General features: G+C 49.0%; 1 long non-coding RNA gene across 1 annotated transcript; it reads left to right on the top strand.

Moving 5' to 3' along the window:
* The first annotated feature begins 14,182 nt into the window (after nt 1–14,182).
* LOC107973552 (uncharacterized) lies at nt 14,183–17,357 on the top strand. Its single transcript, XR_001715926.3, has 2 exons — nt 14,183–17,020; nt 17,218–17,357. It is a non-coding gene; the product is annotated as an uncharacterized LOC107973552 (long non-coding RNA).
* Nucleotides 17,358–24,168: the final 6,811 nt, after the last annotated feature.

The following is a 24,168-nucleotide window of genomic DNA, read 5'->3' as shown; positions in this document are numbered from 1 at the left end:
CTGCTTGGTGGCCCTCACTTAGATCAAACGCAACTGCCCAGAAGACCCAAATTCACTCTTGTGTAACCATCTTCCCTGCCATTTTGGGGGCTCTTGCCTTGTGCCAGGCACTGTGTAAGCACTTTCCATATATAGCTTTCTGTCACTCTCCCAGTGGCCACATCATCCTACAGGTGAGAAAACTGAGGCTGGTGCAGGTGGTGAGAAGTGCAGTTGGACTGAGGGCCGCCTCCCTCTGGCCCTGAAGCCCTGGGCTTGATATGACCTCAAGGCACCCAGACCTGTCCTCACGCGGGCCGTCCTCCCGTCTCCCAGGAAGTGGCAGTGAGATTTAGTGGTTGACAGGATGCTGGTAGGCAGGAGCCTTCAGAGAGTGATGAAGCCAGGCACTTAGGATAGCCCCAGTCCACCAGCAGGGCCTATAGCAGCCCACGGCCACGGCCAGGCCCTGCACTCAGCGTCTCCTGGAGAAGAGCTGGCTGCTCAAAGCTGCAGCCACAGCCACGCCAGCTCAGGTAGCTGCTGGGTCCACTTTGCAGCCCCCACAGAGCCAAAGCCAAAGTCCAGCTGATACTTTGCAAAGGTGAGGAACTGGGTATTTTTAAGCTCACAGAATAAGGAGCTAAATCTATCCACAAGCCTGAGAAAGGATTAGGAAGAGGCCATTGTGTATGCTGTGACTCAGAGCCAAAGCTTGCAGAATAGGCCAGACCATAGTCAGTCACCCCACTTTTGTCCCCACCAAGTTGTGGGCCCAGCAGAGAAGAGAACGGAGGGGTTTGGACCAACTGGGCCTTGTGGGTCACTGCTAAGGGCTTCCCCCTCCCCTGATTGTCCCTGTGGCTTGTGTGCTGTCCATGGACCCAGGAACGTGCAGTGCCCGGTCAGGCGCCAGGAGGGACATGGGGCCAGTGCTCAATAAACACGGCCGCATAAGTGAGCAGGCCCAGCGCCCCAGGGCCGCTCCAGCTGACCTGTGCTCATGCATGTCTGTCCTCTGGCCTCTCAGGAAATGACAGTGAGACGAGACCTTGTGGTGGACAGATGCCAGGTGAAAGGGAGTTTCTGATGGGGGTGCAGCCAGGGTTTGGTACAGTGTCTGGGAGCGCTCTGGTGTAGATTTGACTGGACAGTGATTTGGTCACTGCATTCCTTCTTGCTTTCCATGGCCCTCGAGCAGCTCCATGGGGCTTATGATTCATTATGGACACGTGTGTGGGGAGGGGGCACATCACCAGAGAGCAATCAGCAAAAGGTAACTATGAGCCAAATCCAGCCAGGACATTTTGGAGGCTATGGTCTGTGACTTCCCAGGCTGTGGCCCCCTTGCTTCAGGGGGCGATCCTGGGAGTATCCTCCTGGTGGCCTTCCTTGTGCAGGGCAGGGTGGCCTGGAAGGTGTCCCAGGGAGCTAAGCTCCTGCCCCCCATTCTGCACATGATAGAGCCCCATCGATCTTCCCTTCTGGAGAAGACACAGCTTATATGAGCCGGGCTTCTTCAACATTTGAGAGCCGAATTCTAAAAAGCATCTCGTACCCCCACTCCCGCAGGTTGTAGGACTATTTTTGCAAAGCAGCCCAAATGGAGGATTGAAGGCTGCCTTACGCTGACCTTAAAGAGACAGCAAAGGGTTTGCGCTGCCAGCCGTGGGCTGGAGCGAGCCTGCCTTCGGGGCCCACACAAGGGCCTGTTGTTCTGGGTATCAATTGGGGCCGGTGTGGGGTTACAAAGAGGTCTTTCAAAGAGACAAAGCGCCTCTGGACAGGCTGAGTGTCCCTGCACACGTGGGCATCCGCCCAGGGCATTTAAAATAACGCGATTTGAAAAAACAGATTTGAAGTGATTTTTCCCACTCCGCGCTATTCAGTGGCCTTTGTTCTGTCTGCATCATACCCGGCGACAGCAGCTTCTAAGAGCTGGGGCGCTGGAGCAGACACGGGGGTTCCTAGCGGTGGCTGCTCTCTTCCTTCACAGGTAACGAGATCATCACACTGCCAGGCTCTCTAGAGGGTACCAGAGAGGTTGGATTCACACGGGGTGCTCGGCTGCCAGGACTTCCTTCAGCTGGAGGCAGGCACCCATGACATACGGCGTGAGATGACTTCCCAGCGCCGCTGGGTGCCAGGTGCTGCTTGAAGTGCTTTACTTCTTCACTTAATCCTGTGACGACCTTATGTGGTAGATACAATTTAGATGAGGACTCTGAGGCACAGAGAGGTTAGGTGACTTACCCAAGGTCACACAGCAAGTAGGCATGGATCCTGATTCCAGCAGAGTGGCTCCCGGGCCCCTGAGGCTAACCGTCATGCTTCATGTCTCACTGTGACAGGGTCCTTGTCTCTCTGGGAGCAGGGGGCACATGCTAAGAAGTCCTTCATACTCACAATGCTGACTTTACCAATACTGAAAACTCCAAATGGCACTTGAGAAGTGTCAGGAAGACCTAGCCAGGAGCCCAACCTGCTGCGGAGGGATGTCTGAGATGAGGGAGACTTTGCCATACCAAGAAGTCGGAAAGGGCTTCCCTGGGCAGAGCAAGGGTGATCTGGGCCAGGCGTGTGTCGAAGGCTGGGGGGTGAGGGGGTGTCTTAGGAGGTTACGAGGGCCTGGGCTGGTCCTGGAGGCAGAGCTGAGCTTGGCTTTCACCCAAGGGGCAAGCCCTGTGGGGGTATCTCTTGGGCAGTGGCAGCCACCCAGCCGAGAGATGCTGTGGGTGTGAGTGGGCAGGCTGGACCAGGGAGATAGGAGAGATGTGGCCAGATTTTGGTGAGCTGAGAGCAGCCAAAGGGAGTGGCCGAGGGCATGGATCCCTGAGCCAGCCCAAGTGTGTGGTCCCTCTCAGCCTCAGCTTCCTGTCCGCAGAATGGGAATATTAATTCCGCCTCACAGGCAGCTGGGAGGATTTGAGGACTCGGTTCAGATAAGTCCCTGGGACCAAGGACATCTCAGGAAGTACCAGCCACTGTTATCATTGTGGGAATGAAGAAAAAGAAGGTCTAGAATGATCCTGAACTTTCCAGCCTTGGCAGACGATGGCTATTCACATTATGCTTATTCATTAACCATGTTGTTGGCATTCTGTCATGAACCTGGGCTGGTACTTTTGCTTTTTCCCATAGAACTGAACGTTTAATCAGCCATGACATAGTTTAAAACAGTCCCACTTAGGAAATCAAGCTCCAGTGCTTTGGGGAGAGGCCATTCCTGCCACAGCCCCTGACACTGAGGGAGGAGGTCCCAGAGGGCCTGAGAGGGTCACAGTCACTGGGCGGGCCTCTTCGCTCCCTCGCCCAGGGCATGAGCAGCCAAGCCAGAGAAGCCTCAGCCACCGGCACAGCAGCACCGGGAGGAGCCCAGGAATTTACAGATGAAGAGCCCAGGTCCCAGGAGGGTGGGAGTCCGGCCCAGGGCACCAGACAAGTCAGCGCCAGGGTGGCCTCGGCCCCGCCTCCCAGGCTCCCTCCCCTGTGAGCCCCTGCTGCCCACCTCTCCTATGGTACCTCACTGCTTCCCACACTGAGGCAGAGGGAGAGACGGGGGCTGGTGAGAGCAAGGAGTAACCCACGATAAAGACAGGGCAAGGGGGCAAAAAGGGGCTGGGGAGGCTCACTGAAGGCAACTTCCAGGTCTATTGCCCACTGGGAGTCTGGCCCCGTGGCCTCCACTTTCTAGGGTGAGAGCTGGTGACACCTGTGGATCATGCAGGACAGACCTCCACTGGTGGCTGGAATGAGGGGCACGGCTGCCCCTCACATCATGCACCCATCACCCAGCACAGTCCAGGTGTGTTGTACCATGGGTGTTAGGTGGCACGATGGTGGTGATGAGGATGTAATCCACTGGCTTAAACCCTGCCCAGCTCACATACTCCCTCCTCCAGGGCGCTACACCTGTCCCACTCCTGCTTCTGGGCATCCTGGCTCCCCACACCTCACCTGCTGTCCTTAAGCCTGCAAGCCCCCACCCTCCAGACCCCACTCCCGAGACTCCACTGCCTCCCAGACACCATGGCTGGGTCTCAGCTGATGCTCACCCATAGCCACCCTCAACAGGCTAGGAGGACTGAGGGGCCCCACGCAGCCCCCCAGGACAGCTGTTGGCCGAGGGAAGAGGAAGAGAATTGACCCTGAGGGCCCCACCCATGGTTCATCCCTGCCACCAAGCCAGGAGACGGTGGCCCGAAGGGGAAGTGCAGGTGGAAGGACAGCATATTTTCATGGACTACTCACTTCTACAATCGGGGCTGGGGCCTCCAATCTAGGCCCGTGCCCCACCTTGGACAAACAATGACAGGAATGTGCACCGAGACGGTGTGCCCAGCCAAGCCAGCCTGGGTGGCCAGATGCTGGGATAGGGCCTGCCCTGCCCTTCACCCCACTTTCTGAGGTGGGCAGTTTTCTGGCTCTGGTGCTGACAGGCGAAGGCTAAAGATACCCAGTTCTCTGGTGGCTGTCCCCACAGAGTACACTCTCGGACACTGGCACTGTCCCTGCTGGAATGGAAGGGGCAGGGTTTCTGGCCTCACTTGGCAGGAAGGTGGGTAGAAAGAGGTTAAGGAGGGACAGAGAAAGCTGGCCACATGGTCAGTCTCGTGCCCCATCCCACTCGCTCCATCTGCTGAATGTTGTTATCTCCTGTATCAAACATGAGGCCCCACAGCGGCCGGCGTGCATTCTCCATATAAGTGGAACTAAGAGCTCCGCATGTGTTCTCCACTGTCACCTCGAGACAATCCTCCTAGGGAGATGCTACGATCATTTCCACCGTGCAGATGAGGAAGCAGGTTCTCTGAGGCTGAATCGTGCCTGGCTAATGCCACACACAGATGAAGCCAGGCAGAGGCATCACGTAGACTTCTGCATCCTCAGTGTTCCCTGTCTCCCTGTGAGTCTGTCTTCCCTTGAGCACTCTTCCCACCCTAGCCCTGTACGCAGACTGCGCTGGATGCACGCTCTCTGCTGTCCCGGCTTCCCTCTGAGGCTTAAAAGGGCTACTGTTCCCAACGATGCCTGCACTTTGGCCAGGGAACCTCTGGTGCATGGGGCACCAGAATGGGGAGTATTTGGGGATTTGGAAAGAAAAAACTAATGTTTTACAGTAAAACTTACTGGTGGGGTGCAGTGGCTCTTGCCTGTAATCCCAGTACTTTGGTGGGAGCTTCGCTTGAGGTTAGGAGTTTGAGACCAGCCTGGGCAACACAGGGAGACCCTGCTTCTACAAAAAAAAAATTTAATTATCTGAGCATGGTGGTGTGCACCTGTGTTTCCAGCTATTCAGGAGGCTGAGGTGGGAGGATCTCCTGAGCCCAGGAGGTTGAGACTGCAGTGAGCTATGATTGGGCCACTGCACTCCAGCCTGGGCAACAGAGCAAGATCCTGTCTCCAAAAAAAAAAGAAAAAAAAAGTGTTTACTTTACACCCCAAACAGGAATGGTGCTATCTTTTGACCTAACAGAACTCGGATGAGACTTTAGTAAAGAAGACAGTTGCCTGGTCCTGTTTTGCTTTCTGTATTGTTTCAGGGGAATAGAATGCAAGCATTTCCCACTCCAGACAGGCAGGTCCCCTGGCCCCAACAGTGGCCTGGTCCTGACATAGGGTCCAGGTTTGGGAAGAGGCTGGCTGTTCAGGTCTGTTCACTCCTTCCTGCTCTGAAGCCTGTCTTGCTGAGCATGTGCTTCCCGCAGGGGTGAGAGGACAAACCCAGAGGAGCAGCCCCTCCACCCAGTGTTTGAGGAGCTGTAAGCAAGCCCCAGCAGACTCAAGCAAGCTCCAGTCGAGTTAATTCCCAGACAACTGTGAGAGAGAACAGGCTGCAGAAGCCATCTGAGGTCTGCAGCAAGTGGTTGGGGACAGAGAGAGGTGCAAGGGACAGGCATGGATGAAAGCGCCCCTTCCTTGGGCACCAGCACACTGACAGCTGTGGTTCTGGTGTGCGGCCTTGGCTCCGTGGGGCCTCCACATCCACACACAGACCCCTGTGAGGTGCAAAGCCATGGTCCGGCCACCTGCCCAGACAGTGGGCGCCAGGGAGCCTTCCTTCCTCCCCAGCCACGGAGACACAGCCCTCTCCCTTCCTGCCCTCCTACCCGGGGTGCTGAGAACAGTCTGTGGCTTCACAGAATCGGTGCACCCTTGCCTCCTACCCAAGCAGGGCCTCAGTCAGCGACTGAAGCATCCTGTGGAACTCACTCAATCCTCAAGCCCCTATTGGTCACTCCTTTGGCACAAGAGTAACTTCACCTCCTACTTCTAAAAATAGAAAATTTTTAGTTAAAAAAAAAAAAAAGAAGCTTCCCTATTAGAGGAAGGGACCCTTCCTGGACCCCTTCTTCCTGCCCATCCCTCCCTCTCTACAAACCCACCTCCATCCTCCCAGTCACATCCACCCCCACTGCCAGACTCGGGCCTCCTTCCAACACAGCTGTCTCCCCCATCTTCAGTGGCTGTTCTGCTCCCTTCGGGGTCGCCCCCACGGCATCCAGTCCAATCTCAGCATCCTTCAAGACAACAGCACCACCAACACACCCAAAACCAGATGAATACATAAGCAAAAATGAAAATGCGAAAATCTCACAACACCCAAATCACACCAGACCCAAGAAAACCACCAATCCCGCTCCTCTTCTCCCCTGCCCAGCCCGACTCCTTGAAAGAGTCAGCCCACAGCTCTGCCCATTCCTCTGCCTCCAATGTGCTCTCTTCATTTGTGTTAGTAATCCTTACATTTTTATTTCTACCAAGCATAGATGTGAACATGGTTTGAGGGCTCAAATAGTTCATAAAAACTCCCAATACTCCCTGCACTCCTGCCCTCCTGCACTCTCCTCTTCCCCTAGAGGCAGAGAGGCAGCTGCTTCCACCTCTCATGCTAATCGTGTTGGCATTTGCTCTGTGTGTAAATAACAAGTCTGTGTTGAAGCTTCCTGGGTTTTTAGATTTAGGTTTTCTTGCTGGGCGTGGTGGTTCACATCTGTAATCCCAGCGCTTAGGTAGGCAGAGACAGAATTGTTTAAGCACAGGAGACTTGCCTGGGCAACATAGCCAGGCCCAGTTCTCCACAAAAAGGAAAAAAAAAAAAAAAAGTAGATTTACAGACTCCTCACTTCCTCACTTTGGATGACGAGAATTGAGCTCTTGTCCTTCTCGATCCCCACCTCCTGCATTCAGTTCCTCTCCCTCCACCCTCCTGTGTGGCTGCGTGGTAATCTTGTGCAGGTCAGAATTCATCGTTTGTAGTGCTGTATTAAGCTATGTCATGCTATTCAGAGACAAGCCATTCAGTGCACCAGAACTACTTCTTTCTTTTGTTTCCCATGAGGCTAATAATTCCCTGCGGTTTGGGGTTTTGTGGGGTTTTTTGGGGGTTTTTTTGTTTTTGTTTTTCAAGAGAAGGGGCTTATTTTCTTCTATTTACTTATCATTAATTCAACTCAAATCTGGTGACAATTTTTTTTTTTTTTTGAGACAGTCTTGCTCTGTTGTCCAAGCTGGAGTGCAGTGGCACGATCACAGCTCACTGCAGCCTCAGTCTCCCAGGGTCAAGCCGTCCTCCCACCTCAGCCTCCTGAGTAGCTGGGACTACAGATGTGCACCCACAGGCTTGGCTGATTTTTTTCTTTGTAGAGACAAGGTCTCGCTATGTTGCCCAGGCTGGTCCAAACTCCTGAGCCGTGACAATTTTTTAAGTCTCCCTCAAGATCATCAGACACATCAGGTATTCTTCCTCCTCCTGGGGGGTCTCTCCCAGAGCCTTCCCACCCTCACTAGGTGCCCTCAATGCCTGGGGCCCGCGGTCCCTGCGTCATCTTCCTGGATGCCCCTCCTTGCCCCTGTACCACTCTCCCCTTTCCTGCTGTGTGCACAGCTAGCTCTTGCCCCTTTAGGCTCACTCATGCGGGGACACATGCTCTGGTGACCTCCTAGGAAACTGTTTAGTGGGAGTTGAGATGGCTGAGTTTTAGACTGCTACTGTTGGACAATGTTTTATTCTACCTTCACCCTTGATTAATAGTTAAGCTGAGAATAAAACTGGGGTTAAATAATTTTCGTTCAAAATGTGAGAGGCATAGTTCTATTGCATTCAAGCTTCCAGAGTTACTATTTCTTCCATGATTTCCTCTGCTATTTTTCTGTCCTGTTTAGGACTTTCTATTATTTGTGTATCCAATTTTCTGAACTGGCTCTCTAAACTTCTTTATTTTACTGTCTTCTTTTTTTTTTTTTTTTTTTTTTCTGAGACGGAGTCTCTGTCTGTCGCCCAGGCTGCAGTGCAGTAGCGCGATCTTGGCTCACTGCAACCTCTGCCTCCCTGATTCAAGTGATTCTCCTGCCTCAGCCTTCTGAGTAGCTGAGATTACAGGCACACATCACCACGCCCAGCTAATTTTTGTATTTTTAGTAGAGACGGGGTTTCATCATGTTGGTCAGGCTGGTCTTGAACTCTTGACCTCGTGATCCACCCGCCTCGGCCTCCCAAAGTGCTGGGATTACAGGCGTGAGCCACCGTGCCCAGCTATTTTACTGTCTTCTATCTCTGTCATTTTGCTCTACTTTCTGGGAAGTTCCTCAAATTTGTCATCCTATTCTACTGTGTTTTTAATTTTTATTGTTAATTTTTAAAAACTTATTTCTAAGAGCTTTCTTCTGTGCTGATTTTCCTTTTCAAAGTCATCCTTCTTTGCTTCATGGATCTGTTATCTTTTCTTTTTTCCCCTCCTAGGGTATGAATAATCGTATGGATGTTTTCTTCTCCTTTATACTCACTTTTTGTTTCTTTTGAGCTCTCTGTTTTATATTAAAGGCATTCCTGGGATTTCTGGAAATCTTTGTTTAATAGCTTATTGGGGCTGGGCACAGTGGCTCACGCCTATAATCCCAGCACTTTGGGAGGCCAAGGCGGGTGGGTCACCTGAGGCCAGGAGTTTGAGACCAGCCTGGCCAACATGGTGAAACCTCATCTCTACTAAAAATACAAAAATTTGCCTGGCATGGTGCTGCGCATGCCTGTAGTCCCAACTACTCGGGAGACGGAGACAGGAGAATCGCTTGAGCCCAGGAGGTTGCAGTGAGCCAAGATCACATCACTGCACTCCAGCCTGGGCGACAGAGCGAGACTCTGTCTCAAAACTAATCATAAATAAGTTAATTAAAACAACCTTATTGAGGCACAATTTGCATTTAATAAAAGACAACTATTTTCTACATACATTTTGATAAGTTTGGCACATACATGCATGCATGTAACAACCACGACAATCAAAAGAAAGAACATTTCCATCACATAAGACAGTTCCTGTGCCCTTTCCCAGTCAATCCCCACCACCCTCACCCCTCAGTCCCAGGCAACCACTAATCTACTTTCTTCACTATGGATTAGATTTGTCATTTCTAGCATTTTATATAAATAAAATCTTACACGGTATACTCATACACAGTGTACACGGTGCCTGCATTCTTTTGTTCAGCATGATGTGCCTGACATTCATTCATGTTGTTGAGTGCTTCAGCAGTTCATTTCTTCTTATTGCTGTTTTTCCCGCAGTAACCCATTGTATGAATATGTCTTTATTTATTCATCCATCTGCCAATGGATATTTGGCTTGGTTCAGTTTTAGTTATTATGACTAAAGCTGCTAGGAACATTCACATAAAAGTCTTTGTGTGGGCGTATCTAGCTGGAGTGGCCAAGTCAAATTGTCAGTGAATCTTAGGTTTTTTAGGAAACCATCAAAATGGTTTCTGAAATGGTTGTACCATTTTCCATTCCCATCAAAAATGTATGAGAGTTCCAGTTTCTCCACATCTTCTATTATCAATCTTTTAAAATTTTAGCCATTCTTATGGGTACATAGTGGTAGCCCTTTGAGGTTTTAATATGCGTTTCCCCAACAATTAATGATGTTGGACAATTTTTCATGTGATTATTGGCTATTTGTATAGCTTCTTTTGTGAAGTGTGCATTCAAATCTTTTACATATTTTCTATTAGACGATGATAGATAGATAGACAGACTCAATTCTTGTTAACCACAGTAGTTATGTTCTATAAATTCAACACAAACACTGAATTAGAGAATACTGAACTGCTGCTCATACGATAAATATAGGATTAGGTTCTTATGAGCCTGTGGTCACGATATTTTTATCAGCTGAGAAATATGTAACCTTGTTTTATGTGAATTTCTGTTTAGAGACACCCTTATTTAACATATGTCATTGATTCATTAACATGGAAATAATAGCCAACAGCGCTATAACTCATGCCTGAACAAAGCTAGTCTAACACATGTATTTTCTCTGCAAGGCACATGGAAGCACACTCAAGCGTTCGACAGCACTTCAGCACTGTGCTTGAGGCCATTGAACACAAAAGCACCAAATGTGAAAAAAGCGGCACTACGTAGGCAACAAAAAGAATACTTGTTTACAGTGTGAGCTCACAACGTTGGGTTCGACAATGACTGCTTGAATATGATACCAAAAGCACAGGCAACAAAAGAAAAAGTGGGCAAATTGGACTACAAAAAATTTAAAAGGCCAGGCGCGGTGGGTCACGCCTGTAATCCCAGCACTTTGGGAGGCTGAGGCGGGTGGATCACAAGGTCAGGAGATCGAGACCATCCTGGCTAACATGGTGAAACCCCGTCTCTACTAAAAAATAAATACAAAAAAATTAGCTGGGCATGGCAGTGTGTGCCTGTAGTCCCAGCTGCTGGGGAGGCTGAGGCAGGAGAATGGCGTGAACCTGGGAGGCGGAGCTTGCGGTGAGCCCAGATCGCGCCACTGCACTCCAGCCTGGGAGACAGAGCGAGACTCTGTCTCAAAAAAAAAAAAAAAAAAAAAAAAAATTAAAGTTTTGTGCACCAAAAGGCAACATGAACAGACCAAAACACAACTAGCAGAATGGGAGAACATATTTGCAAATCATGTATCTGATAAGAGATTCATATACAGAATATATAGAGAACTCCTGAAACTCAGCAACATGAAAAGAAACAACCTGGCTGGGCGCGGCGGCTCACACCTGTAATTCCAGCACTTTGGGAGGCCAAGGCGGGTGGATTGCCTGAGCTTAGGAGTTCGAGACCAGCCTGAGCAACATGGTGAAACCCAGTCTCTACTAAAATACAAAAAACTAGCTGGCTGTAGTGGTGCACACCTGTAATTCCAGCTACTAGGGAGGCCGAGGCAAGAGAATCACTTGAACCTGGTAGATGGAGGTTGCAGTGAGCCGAGATCATGCTACTACACTCCAGCCTGAGTGACAGAGCAAGACTCTGGGGTGTCTCAAAAAGAAAAAATTCTTTCAGCAACGTTTGGTAGTTTTCCTTGTGCAAATCTTTCTTCTCCTTAGTCAAGTTAATTCCTAAGCTTCTTTGTAATACTGTTGTAAATAGTATTATTTTTTCATAATTTCTTTTTCAGATTGTTCATTATTAGATTATTAGTATACAGACATGCAATCGGTTTGGGTTTATTTACTTGGTACCCTGCTACTTCGCTGAATTCATTTATTTTAACAGGTTTGTGCATGTGTGGAATCTTCAGGTTTTCTGCATATGAGATCATATCTTCTTCCAACAGAGATAATTTACTTCTCCCTTTTCAATTTGGATGCCTTTCATTTCTTTTTCTTGCCTAGTTGCTCTGGCTAAGACTCAGTACTATGTAAATAGAAGTGGCCAAAGCAGGCATCCTTGTTTTGCTCCCTTTTTTTTTTTTTTTTTTGGAGACAGAGTTTCGCTCTTGTTGCACAGGCTGAAGTGCAATGGAGAGATCTTGGCTCACTCTAAACTCCGCCTCCCGCGTTCATGCCATTCTCCTGCCTCAGCCTCCCAAGTAGCTGGGATTACAGGCATGCGGCACCACACCAGGATAATTTTGTATTTTTAGTAGAGGCAGGGTTTTTCCATGTTGGTCAGGCTGGTCTCGAACTCCCAACCTCAGGTGATCCGCCCGCTTCAGCCTCCCAAAGTGCTGGGATTACAGGCGTGAGCCACTGCACCTGGCTGCTTTGTTCCCAATCTTAAAGAAAACATTTCAGTCTTCCAAGGATTGGTTTTGAGCTGAAGCTGCTCTCCTTGGCTTGCAGATGGCTGCCCCCTTGCTGCCTTGTCACATGGTTGGCCCTCTGTCCACTTGTAGCTCTCGGTGCTTTGCATGTCCAGATTTCTTCTTATAAGGTCACCAGTCATATTGGACTAGGGCCCACCCTAACGGCCTCATTTTGACTTAATTTCTTCTTTAACGGCTTTGTCTCCTAATACAGTAACATTCTGCAGCTCTGGGGATTGGGACTTCAACATGTGAATTCGAGGGAACAAAATACAGCCCATAACAATGAAGAAATGGATCCATGAAGGGATGGAAAGGAGGGCTCACATGCAGCTCTGAGGGGAAACGAGGAGGCCATGACCACATTTTCTCCTAAAAATAAATAAATAAATAAATAAATAAATAAATAAATAAATAATAAATCACAACAGATAAAGTTAAATTCCTCTTCTCCCATCACTCCCCCGCCAGAACCTCCCCAGAGGTGGCTGTGGTCATCTGTTTGGTGCACAGCTGTCCAAACCTGACGCCCTAGGCTGGAGGATTTCATCAGCTCCTATCTGTAAAGTGAAGTGATCTCTAGGCGGATCCATTGGAAGGGTCTGGAGAGGCACGCATACTGATATTTTATTTGCTTATGGGCGGGGGCGTGTTTGTGTCCCACAAGCTTGTTTTCAGACACTTTTCTCTGCATGATCATACGTCCTACAGAACTCTGCACGTCTGGATAGATGCATATTATACATTGTTGATGAGGACTTTTGTCAACAGTCATTTAATTGTTACCACTGTTTCAAAACAGTACCAGGACTATCGTGAATCCCTTCTGGGAGCGTTTCTCGGGGTAGATGCCAAGAAGTGAAACTTCTCAGTAGTAGGTGATATATGTGCATTTTAAATTTTGACAGATAATGTTAAATGTGACCCCAAAATGTATGAGTCTATTTCGTTCTATCCTCTCACCAACACGCATTATCAATATTTTTAATTTTTGTAAAAAAAATATCATTTGAACTCACATTTTTCTAATTGCTGGTGAGTTTCTGCACCTTTTTCATACACATATTGGTTATTTGTGTTTCTTCTTACGAGAATCATCTATTTATATCCTTTGCCTACTTTTTTACTGGGTTGTCCTTTCCTTCCAATCTGTCCCTCATATTTTAACATTGAGGATGTAATTTGTTGCAGAAAGTTTTTAGCGTGGATGTCAAATTGTCAATCGTGACTTCATGGCTTCAGATTTTTTGAGATTAGCCAACTTTCCCTATTTCTAGACCACAAGCATATTTGTTTAGCTTTTTTACTCAAATTACAATAAATACTTTATACGCATGTTATTTTGTTCAAGGAAAAAGATTTTTCCTTCTCCGAGAGAAAGGCAGAGAGATCAAATCAGGACCCATGAACCCAGGCAAGTTCTACCACGATCTGTGATCCCCTTCCTGGGAAGGTCAGCTCAGGTTGCTGCGTCATGTGGGTCTGCAGTTTCCTGGTCGGATCCGTCTTTGGAGGCTGTGTTTGCTTATTGTTTAGTGACCAGATACCCACTTCAGGTACTGGAGGAAGAAGTCAAGCAAGGCTATGGCCCAGACCTGTGCTTTCTGCTTTAAGGGCTATAACCAAGAGCCAGAACACCCCGTGCCCACTGGGTCCCAGTCTCAGAGCCTGCCTGTGGATTGCAGCCAAACCCATCTGTGTCCACCTGTGGGGCCACATGAGCTGCCAGTTCTGGAGTCCAGGACATTCAGGCTCAGGAGAAATTGCACCTTGAAAGAGAGATGACCAGAGATGAGCAGGCTTTTAACTGGCCTCCATCTGTTGGTGTCTCAAAACTTCATCTGTCAGATACCAAAGGAATCAAAGAAAAGCTTCACCTAGAAAAGGGAATAATTCTTATTTCAGAAGTTTCCACCACAGGACTACTGTGGTGGAAATGTTCTATAGAAGTGCCATAATTTTTTGGGGATTTTCACCTTTGGAGGCATCCATGGAATTGACATGCCATTTTCTTTGTGTGTTGCCTGGACTTGGGAGCTTTAAAAAATACAGCCCAGGACCCAAGCCTTGGAAATTCTGATCCAGTTGCCAGGTGATGGATATTGAAATCTGCATTTTTTTTTTTTTTTTGAGACAGCATCTCTCTCTCTCTCTCTCTGTTGCTGAGGCTGGAGTGCAGTGGTGCAATCACAGATCACTGCAGCCTTGAACTCTTGGGCTCAAGCATCCTCCTGCCTCAGCCTCCTAAGTATCTGGGACTACAGGTGCATGCCACCATGCCCAGCTAATTTTAATTTTTTGTAGAGACACGGTCTCCCTATGTTGCCCAGGCTGGTCACAAACTCCTGGCTTTAAGCAGTCTCCCTGCCTCAGCCTCTGAAAACGCTGGGATTCCAGGGGTAAGCCACTGCACCTGGCGAGAAATCTGCATTTTTAAAGAGCTTTTTCAGAAGGTTCATTTATGGTCAGCCAGGTTTGAAAACCACTGACTGAGAAGGTACTGGAAGGTTCTGGCCTCAGCCTCATCATCATTGAGATCAAAGGGTTCCTGGAAGGTCTCAGAGATGGCATGGTCACCATGCTAATTCTAGCCCAAGTGGAGCAGGAATGTGTGTGTCTGGGTGCACACTGCTGAGTCCAGCTCTCACTGGGAACTCAAGGGGACTCTAAACCTGTGGCTTCCATCCTGAGGGCTCTGGGAACTAGCTTTGCGCATTCATATGCAGTCCAAGCCCCTTATACCCTCCAGTGTTGTTTTTCAAAATGTATACCTGTGCTCATGGTGCCTACGTTAAAAACACCGCTAACCTCAGAGCAGCTTTTTACAAACTTATATCTCCATCAACACTTACTAGAAGTGTACCTACTATTAACATGTGTATTGGGTAGAGGACCAATGTGCAAATTTAAAATATATGTATATTAAATAGAGCTCTTCAAGCATGGACAGGCTGGGAAGTCCTGGGGAGAGGGCCTCCCTGAAGCCAGTGGCTACCTCTGAGTTAATGAGCAGCTGGGTGGCTGCTGCCCTGACCGCTGGGCAGGCAGTCACCCCACTCCCACCCCACTCGGGTGACAGCTGGCCCGGGGGCAGTCCAGGACTTGAGTCATCCCAGTCTGTGACAGGGAGGGCAACGTTAGAGAGGAGGGCCTCGGACAGAGTGAGCCTTTTGACCATGGAACTGCCTGGGGTGAGGGTGAGGGCACCGTGGCTGCCATCCTAGTGAAGCCCCACCCCACCCGCTACTTCAGGCTGACTCTTAGATTCTTAGAAGAGTTCTCAGCCTGCCCAACATTGAGTGGAAGGGTTTGGGTGTTAATGGCCTCAAAGGCTTCTGTCAGGCCCACAAAGACACCATGAACAAGCCCTCAATACCTGGCCAACCGCATGGCTGACCCCATGGTCCTTCCCTAGGCGTGGGCAGGGGCTATGGAGAGTGATCTGGCCAGCGTCTGATTCATAGGCACAAATCAAAACGGCCACTGAAGACCACGTGGCTTCCTGCGGGCAGGAAAGGAGATTTCACTCCTGCGCAGCCCAAGGACACAAGAAGCCCTGGCCATATGGCCATCTGGAGAGGAGAGCACACCGGACACCTGAGGCTGTGTGAGGTGAAGGCCAGCAGTGTCCGAATGCTCTCGGATGCCCCTGTGCTCAACAGCACGATCCCCAGTCCCCAGGCGCCCAGCTGGGAAATTCTGCTTGGTCTGTGGTAAATGCCCTTTCTGAAAAGCAACCATGACCTTCTCAAGAATACTTCAGAGGCACTTTTGCTCCTTCTCCACTAACCGACATCCTGTTTTGCTGGAACACATGGGGCAGAGCGCACACAGCTTTGTTCCTGCACCCGCCCTCAGAGCTTTGCCACCTGTTTTCAGGCTGCCTCCGCCTCCAAACCCTGCAGAGCCCTCCCTGCCCCGTGCTTTGAAGCAGTTTCTTTGGAAGCTGCTGCACAGGGGTTAACGACAAGCAACAACTCAGGTCGCATTCTTGTCAACGGAAGGGAGGGCCAGGTGGAACCGCCAAGGGGGCCATTTCTGGCTCTGCTGGAGGCTGTCAGCTTCTGGTGGGAGCCACAGCCTGAGGGCAGCCAGGATGGCTCTGCTGGGAGGGACACCCTGCCCAACCCTGGGAGCAGGTGACGAAGGCTCCTGGATGCATGGTCACATCCCTGGGTCCCAGAGGCAGGAACAAAGCCCCCAGGGCAGGTGGGTGAAGGCTGCTGGGGGTCGGAGGGGAAGCCTTGCTGCCCAGGAGCTCAGGCCAGGCTGAAAAGGGCAATGCCACAGAACCCCTGGAAGGAGCAGGACAGCAGACAGTGTTCCAGACGAGACTGCAGAGGGCCGGGGAGCCAAGCACCAAGGGGACGTCAGGAGGGGCCATGAGGCCTTCTCTGAAAGCCACTGTGGCACCAGCATTTGCGAAGGGCCTGAATGACTCCTCTTTTAATGGACAGGCATCCAAGGGCTTCTGGAGAGCCACAGAAAACCTGGCGTGGAGGTTGCTGCTTGCCTTCTAGGAATGATCTTGGATGTGCTGGTGGCAATTCCCCCTCCCTTTGGTGATCCCCCTCACATCTGCCCCAAGCGACTTCTCCAGGGCCAGCCTTAGGAGGCAGAGAGATCCCGCTCTGGACTGCTGTCCCAGGCCCTGAGGGTGCCATGGGTTACATGTGTGTTTACATGAGTCTATGAGTTGAATCCCCATAAGCCTGGGGGAAGCACCATGTCTGAAGCAGCAGCTGCATTTGTAAGATGAAGATCTGAGCCAGTTTTTCATTATATCTGCAGTGTTCATCAAGAAAGGGCCTCCGGGTTTGTGTTTACTGGACATGAATTGAGCTGCTCTCCAGAGATAAGAAAAAAATATTACAGCCCTGCTATGTGGGCACCCCACGGCAGCCCCCGGGGTTAAGGGGCAGCTTTCTTTCCAAGGAATCCCATTGCCAAAGATGAACCTTCAGGTAAGGGCTCAGAGCTGCTTGCTTGGGCAGATACTTCCGGCAGGGTTCCCAGGGATGTGAGTCCATCTCCCCACAGAGGAATCTGTGCTCAGGCGCTGTGCCCAGGGAATATCAAGATCTGCACCCTGGAAGCCTAAGGCTGTAGCCTCAGCCCCAGTTAAGGATCATGCGGTCTGGTCTGTCCCTTTGTTTTACAGATGGGGAAACTGAGGACCCAGAGGAAGCAAGAGCAGCCCCAGGCCACACAACCCTCTTTTTATTATTCATTCACTGACTACACTGCAGAGGTTGGACCCATATCTCATTATTTGAATAGTAAATTGTTTTTTCTTCCTGACCCTTGGTCTGTTGGGTCTCTCATTGCGCCATGCATCCAAGAAAGAACGTTCTGAAGCTTTCCAATGCCACCCAATCCCTGTATCCTACTTTATGCTTGAAAGTAAAGCTCATGGGTTTTTTTCTACTTCAGGTTGTTTAAATAACCACAATCGGTCGGGAGCGGTGGCTCACGCCTGTAATCCCAGCACTTTGCGAGGCTGAGGCGGGTGGATCACCTGAGGTCATGAGTTAGAGACTAGCCTGGCCAACATGGTGAAACCCCGTCTCTACTAAATATACAAAAATTAGCCGGGCGTGGTGGCGGGCCCCTGTAATCCCAACTACTGGGGAGGCTGAGGCTTGAACCCGGGAGGCGGAGGTTGCAGTGAGCCGAGACTGCGCCATTGCACTCCAGCCTGGGCGACAAGAGCGAAAAACCGTCTCAAAAAACAAAAACTGAAAAAAAAATCCCCACCATCAGTGCAGAGTGCTGAGCCCTCGGCCAGCAGTTCCTCCCTCCCTCCCGGAACACCCTTCCTGGCTACCCTCAGGCAGGCCCCGCCCACTAGGTCACCCCTGGCAGGAGGGTGCCTCCTGGGTGCAGCTCACCTGGCGGGACCGGCGCCTCAGCACTCTCGTGAAACTCCAGTGCCCACCCCAGTTCGGGCCAGCAGGTGGCGTTCGCGGAGCAAACACCGAGTGGTGCTCGCTTACTCGCCCCCTCTAGAAAGCACCTTGTTCAGGCGGGGGCGTCTAGACCCGCACAGAACCCTCCTCAAACCAGCAGCAGCTAAGAGGATGAGACTGCCGGGGACACGGAACAAAGCCTCCTTCCTGCGGCTGAGCGCGCCGCCAGCCCGAGGGTGGGGGCAGGGGACGCTCCCCAGGTCCCAGCAGGCGCCACCAGCGTCCCAAACGCCAGCGCACTCCGCCCGCGCCTCCCAGAGAGCCTGGCGAAACAGGGAGGTTTTCCTGGCCGCTATCCTGGCGGGGCGCCCCCCACCTGCAGGGACCCTACCAGGGCTCAACAGCCCGCTGGGCAGAGCTAGGGGGGATCGGAGGGCCCCAGGACTACGGCGGGGCGTCCCACCCACCCTACAGGGGCCTGTGCAGCTGCCGGGGTCCTCTCCCTTCCCCCTCCCCACAAGCCTCCGCAACCACTATGTGTCCCACTGTACACAGCACCCTTGACATAACTAACTCCATCTTAGAAAAAGACTGCATTTTACATATCATAGGACACTTTGCTAACAGGGACCAGATGTTTCGCCTGATCAATAAAGACTGCATCCAGCCAGACAAGGACATAACCAAGCACGCTCCTCCACTCAGTCCTCATCAGAGGACACTGTGGCCATAAGAGCAGGACTTCAGCAGCCCCAAATGGCCGTCTTAACAGACCCAGTCTTACAGTCACTGGTGATCAGCACCTGACATCTGCTCACATCAAAGACACTTCCTAAAAGTACCGAAGATTGCACCAGCCCACACCAGGAGATTTCTTTTTCTCTGTTACTCTCCTCGGACTGGTTTGTTAACCTTTTTCCTGCCGCCCTTCTCTTCATGTTAAATGTTACTGTGTGCTGTGGAATGTTTAATATATAACATCTATATATTGATTAAGTATATATGACTCTGCATGGCTTGTAATACTGACTGGCTTGTGGAGTGGCTTGAGCATGTGTGCTCTGACTTGGGAAGTGAACAGAAAGTACTAAGGAGAACTGCCCCCTGGGGAACTCCATGGCGCTCATGGCTCCTGTGATTGAAATAACATCAATCAAAGTCTGACACTGTGGAAAGACAAAACATGTGCGGACCTGGTTATCCTTGAATTTGCACCGCTCACGACAGATGGCTCGGGACCCACATGCACACACAATCCAGCTTCAGCTCTGAACTAGCCATAAGCTCCCCAAGGCCACAGTCCCTTGGCCCTCTACCCAGTGTGTGCACGCACATGCACACACACACCTCCTACTGTCCCTTATGACCCTATGCAAAAATCCTTTCACTCCTCAGTGCTCCTTGAGCTTTCTTTCAAAGGCCTTGAAACCCTTGCCTCCCCTCAACTCTCTGAGCTGGGATTCCCAGGTAAGGGAACTTGTCCAGCCTCATTGGGGCAGCTTGTCTTAGGAGCTGGGCACTGGAGCCAGCCTGCCTGGGTGTCAACCGTGGCCTCACCTCTTACTAGCTATGTGTTACTTTGAGCAAGTTTTTTAATTTGGGGATCTAAGTGCTCAAGGTTAATTTAAATATGTAAGTGGATTACAACACTGTCAAGCACATGTCAAGTGTTCAATAAATGTCAGCACATAGAAAAAAAAAAAAAAAACCTTAAAGTCACAGGACACTAACACACACCAAACAATATTCTAGTTAAGAATGAGGAGCTCAATCAACATCAAAGTAACGAGCAAATCTCTGAGGGTCCAGAATCACTGATTTGAGTGCTAAGAAAAAGCCAAGGTGCTTCTCCCTGTCGCAGGCTGCAGAGCTGTGGCAGCCAGTGACAGCACTGTGCAGCATAGACACTCGTTGCTTCTGCCTGCACCCAGAGCTCGGCTCTCATTTGCTTGCCTTTCTAAAAATAAATGAGCCTCTGGCCGGTGCAGTTACTCACGCCTGTAATCCCAGCACTTTGGGAGGCTGAGGCAGGAGGATTGCTTCAGCAAGGAGTTCAAGACCGGCCTAGGCAACAAAGTGAGACACTGGGTCTACAAAAAGTAAAAAAAGATTAGCTGGGTGTGGTGGCATGTGCCTGTGGCCAGTTACACTGGAGGCTGAAGTACAGGATCGCTTGATCCCAGGAAGTCGAGGCTGCAGTGAGCTGTTTACACCACTACACTCCAGCCTGGTCAACAGACTGAGACTCTGTCCCTAAAAAAAATTAAAATTTTTTTTAAAAATGTGCCTCTTAGAAGTAGCAGCACTGGGCTATTGAGATGCTGACTCAACTCACATGCCACAGGTCTGGAGCTGAGCTGCTGTTTGTCCCCTGCAGCCCATCAGCCACCGATGACACACAGCAGGACGCTTTACTCTCCACCCATGCTACACTGGCTGACAGTGTGGATTTTATGTAACACTCACGCGATGGAGAGCTCATTACTTTCAGAAAGCTAAGATGGTGGTGGAGGGTGCTGGGGGCGGACAGAAGAGTTAAGCAACACGACTGACGTCACACAGCAAGTTGATGAGTTTTCAAGCTGCAGTCCCCAGATCCTGTGTGCGTTTTGCCTCTGCCCCACAACCCTGACTTACACTTTAGGCTAGTGATAAACTGCAGTGTGAATGCATGATCTGCAGCTGAAAGGTGTTTGAAAACCGCTCAGGAGAGGAAGAAAAGCAAATGCGATTCTTTCAAGGTAGTCTTTGTCATGCAAATCTGGAATCATGTTGCTAGTAGGTATTTACAGCTTGAAGATCCCACATCTAGCATTTCAAACAGAAGTGATTACCTCTGTAGGACACAAGCATTTCTTTTCTTTTCTTCTTTTTTTTTTTTTGAGATGGAGTCTTGCTCTGTAGCCCAGGCTGGAGTGCAGTGGCGCAATCTTGACTCACTGCAACCTCCGACTCCCGGGTTCAAGCGATTCTCCTGCCTCAGTCTCCCGAGTAGCTGGGATCACAGGCATCTGCCACCATGCCTAGCTAATTTTTGTATTTTTAGTAGAGACGGGGTTTCATCATGTTGGCCAGGATGGTCTCGATCTCCTGACCTCGTGATCCGCCCGTCTCGGCCTCCCAAAATGCTGGGATTACAGGCATGAGCCACCGTGCCTGGCCCGGACACAAGCATTTCTAACTGCAAACTATTTCACTAAAAGGAGAGAGAGATTTCTACTAGAATCATCAATGTCTACATTGCAGCATCCAGTAAACAGGGACTGCTATATTTGGGAAGCTCTTATTGCCCCCTGGTGGTTGTAAAGATGTTTAGATAAACTGCACACTAAAAAGTGTACTCTTGGCTGGGCGCGGTGGCTCATGCCTGTAATCCCAGCACTTTGGGAGGCCGAGGCGGGCAGATCACGAGGTAAGGAGATCAAGACCATCCTGGCTAACACAGTGAAACCCCGTCTCTACTAAAAATACAAAAAATTAGCTGGGCATGGTGGTGGGCGCCTGTAGTCCCAGCTACTCGGGAGGCTGAGGCAGGAGAATGGCATGAACCCAGGAGGCGGAGCTTGCAGTGAGCCGAGATCGGGCCACTGCACTCCAGCCTGGGTGACAGAGCAAGACTCTGTCTCAAAAAAAAAAAAAAAAAAAAAAGTGTATTCTTGGTGAAGTTTTGAGATATATATATATACACTGTGAAACCATCACACAACCAATTTGTTGAACATATCTGCCACCTGACCTGCAAAAGCTGCTTCATGCCCCTTTGTAATCCCTCCCTCACACCCATTTTACCCCCTCCCAGCCCCAGGCAACCACTGATCCACTTTCTGTTATTATAGACTAGTTCGCACTTCCTAGAATTCTACAGAAATGAAATCATACAGCGTGTGCTCACTTTTTGGTCTTACTTCTTACACTCAATGCATTTTGAGATCCATCTGTATTGTGTATCAATAGTCCATTTCTTTCTTTCTTTTTTTTTTTTTTTGAGACGGAGTCTTGCTCTGTTGCCCAGGCTGGAGTGCAGTGGCGCAATCTCGGCTCACTGCAAGCTCTGCCTCCCGGGTTCACGCCATTCTCCTGCCTCAGCCTCCCAAGTAGCTGGGACTACAGGCGCCCACCATCACACCTGGCTAATTTTTTTGTATTTTTTTTTTTAGTAGAGAAGGGGTTTCACCAAGCCAGCCAGGATGGTCTCGATCTCCTGACCTCGTGATCCACCCACCTCGGCCTCCCAAAGTGCTGGGTTTACAGGCGTGAGCCACTGCGCCAGGCCCAATAGTCCATTTTTATTGATCATTCATTTATCAAATGTATATCAACAGGTAAATGGCTACACAAATTGTGGTATATCCATACAATGGTTATTACTCAGCAATAAAAATGTAGCCATTTACCTGTTGATATACATTGGTGTTGTTTCCAGTTTTTATTACAAATTAAACTGCTATGGACATTTATATACATGTCTTGGTAAGGGCAGATGCTTTTGTTTCTCTTGGATACATACCTAGGAAGGGAATGGTCAGGTTATGTGGCAAGTATATCTTTAACATTTTAAGAAACTGCCCAAGCATTTTCCAAAGTGGCTGTACCGTTTTACATTCCCACTAACAATGTACAAGAATTCCAGTTATTTCATCCTATCTTCACCATTTGGCAGAAGGATCTTTAGACATTCTAATGTATGTGGTGGTATCTCTCAGTGGTTTTAATTGCATTTCTCTAATGACTGATAAGCACCTTTTCATGGACTTATTTGCCATATCTGTATCTTCTTTGGTAAAGTGTCCAAATATTTTGCCCATTTTTATTGTTATTTTCTAATTACGAGTTTTGAGATTTATGTATCCTGAATACAGGTCCTTTATTAGATATGTCTGGCAAACATTTTCTTCCATGTGTGACTCACCCAGTCTGTGGAAGACTTTTTCAAACTATCTTTTCAAGAGAAGAAATTCTGAATTTTGATAAAGTTCAATTTATCAACATACAGATTGTGCCTGATATTGTAGCTATAGGTCACAAAGATTGCGTCTAGGTTTTTAGCAGTTTTAGTTTTGGGTTGTAAATGTAGGTCTGAAACATCACTGGTTAGTTTTTGTATATAGGGTGATATATGGTTCAAAGCTCATATTTTGCATATGGATATCCATCTATTCTACCACTCCTATCTTTCTCCTATTCTCCTATCTTTTCTTCACTGAATTTCCTTTGCATCTTTGTCAAAACTCAACTGACCACATTTGGAGGGTGTATTTCTATATTCTATTTTCTTCCATTGATCTGTGTCTATCTTCACTGGTACCACAAGGTCAATGACTGTAGCTTTAGTCTGTTCAGTTCAAAATGCTAATTTCCCCCTTTTTATTTTTGTTCTTTCTCATGGTTATTTAGGTGTCATTTAGTTTCCAAATATTTGGATTTTCCAGATGCTACTGATTTCTAATGTAAACCCACTGTGATCAGAATATATACTCTGTGTGACTTAAATCCTTTTAAATTTATGGAGACTTGTTTTATGGCCCAGAACATAGTCCATCTTGGTAACTGTCCTGTATGCCCTTGAAAACAGTATGTATTTTGCTGTTGGTGGTAGAGTGTTCTATAAGTCAATGACAGGCCACAGCAGGAGGATTGGTTGAGGCCAGGAATTCAAAACCAGCATCGGCAAAAAGGTGAGGCCCCCATCTCTACAAAAAAAATTAAAAATTAAAAATCAGCTGAGTCCAGTGGCACAAGCCTACAGTCCCAGCTGCTCAGGAGACTGAGGTGGGAGGATCCCTTGAGTTTCATTGTTCCAGGCTGCAGTGAGTTATGATTGTGTCACTGCACTCCAGCCTCTGCAACAGAGAGAGGCCCCATCTCTTAAAAATGAAAAGAAGAAAAAAGAAGCCAATGAAGTCCAAGCTGGCTGACAATGCTGCTCACATCTTCTATATCCTTACCAATTCTATTTGTGCCAATTACTGAGACAGGGATGTTAAAATCTCTATTAATTGTGGCTCTATTTTTCTCTGTAGTCCAATCAGTTTTTGCTTTATGCGTTTGAAGTTCTATTTGTAGGTGTCTGAATGTTTAGGACTGCTATGTTGTCCTGATGAATTATTATTATAAAATGGCCCTCTTTATCCCTAGTAATAGTCCTTGCTCTGAAATTTACATTGTCTAGTATTAACATATCCTTCAGCTTTCTATGAACTTAC

The sequence above is a fragment of the Pan troglodytes genome, chromosome 12 (assembly GCF_028858775.2).
Source record: "Pan troglodytes isolate AG18354 chromosome 12, NHGRI_mPanTro3-v2.0_pri, whole genome shotgun sequence".
Taxonomy (NCBI): Eukaryota; Metazoa; Chordata; class Mammalia; order Primates; family Hominidae; genus Pan; species Pan troglodytes.
The sequence above is the reverse complement of the archived record's forward strand: the minus strand, read 5'-3'. Positions and strand labels throughout refer to the sequence as shown.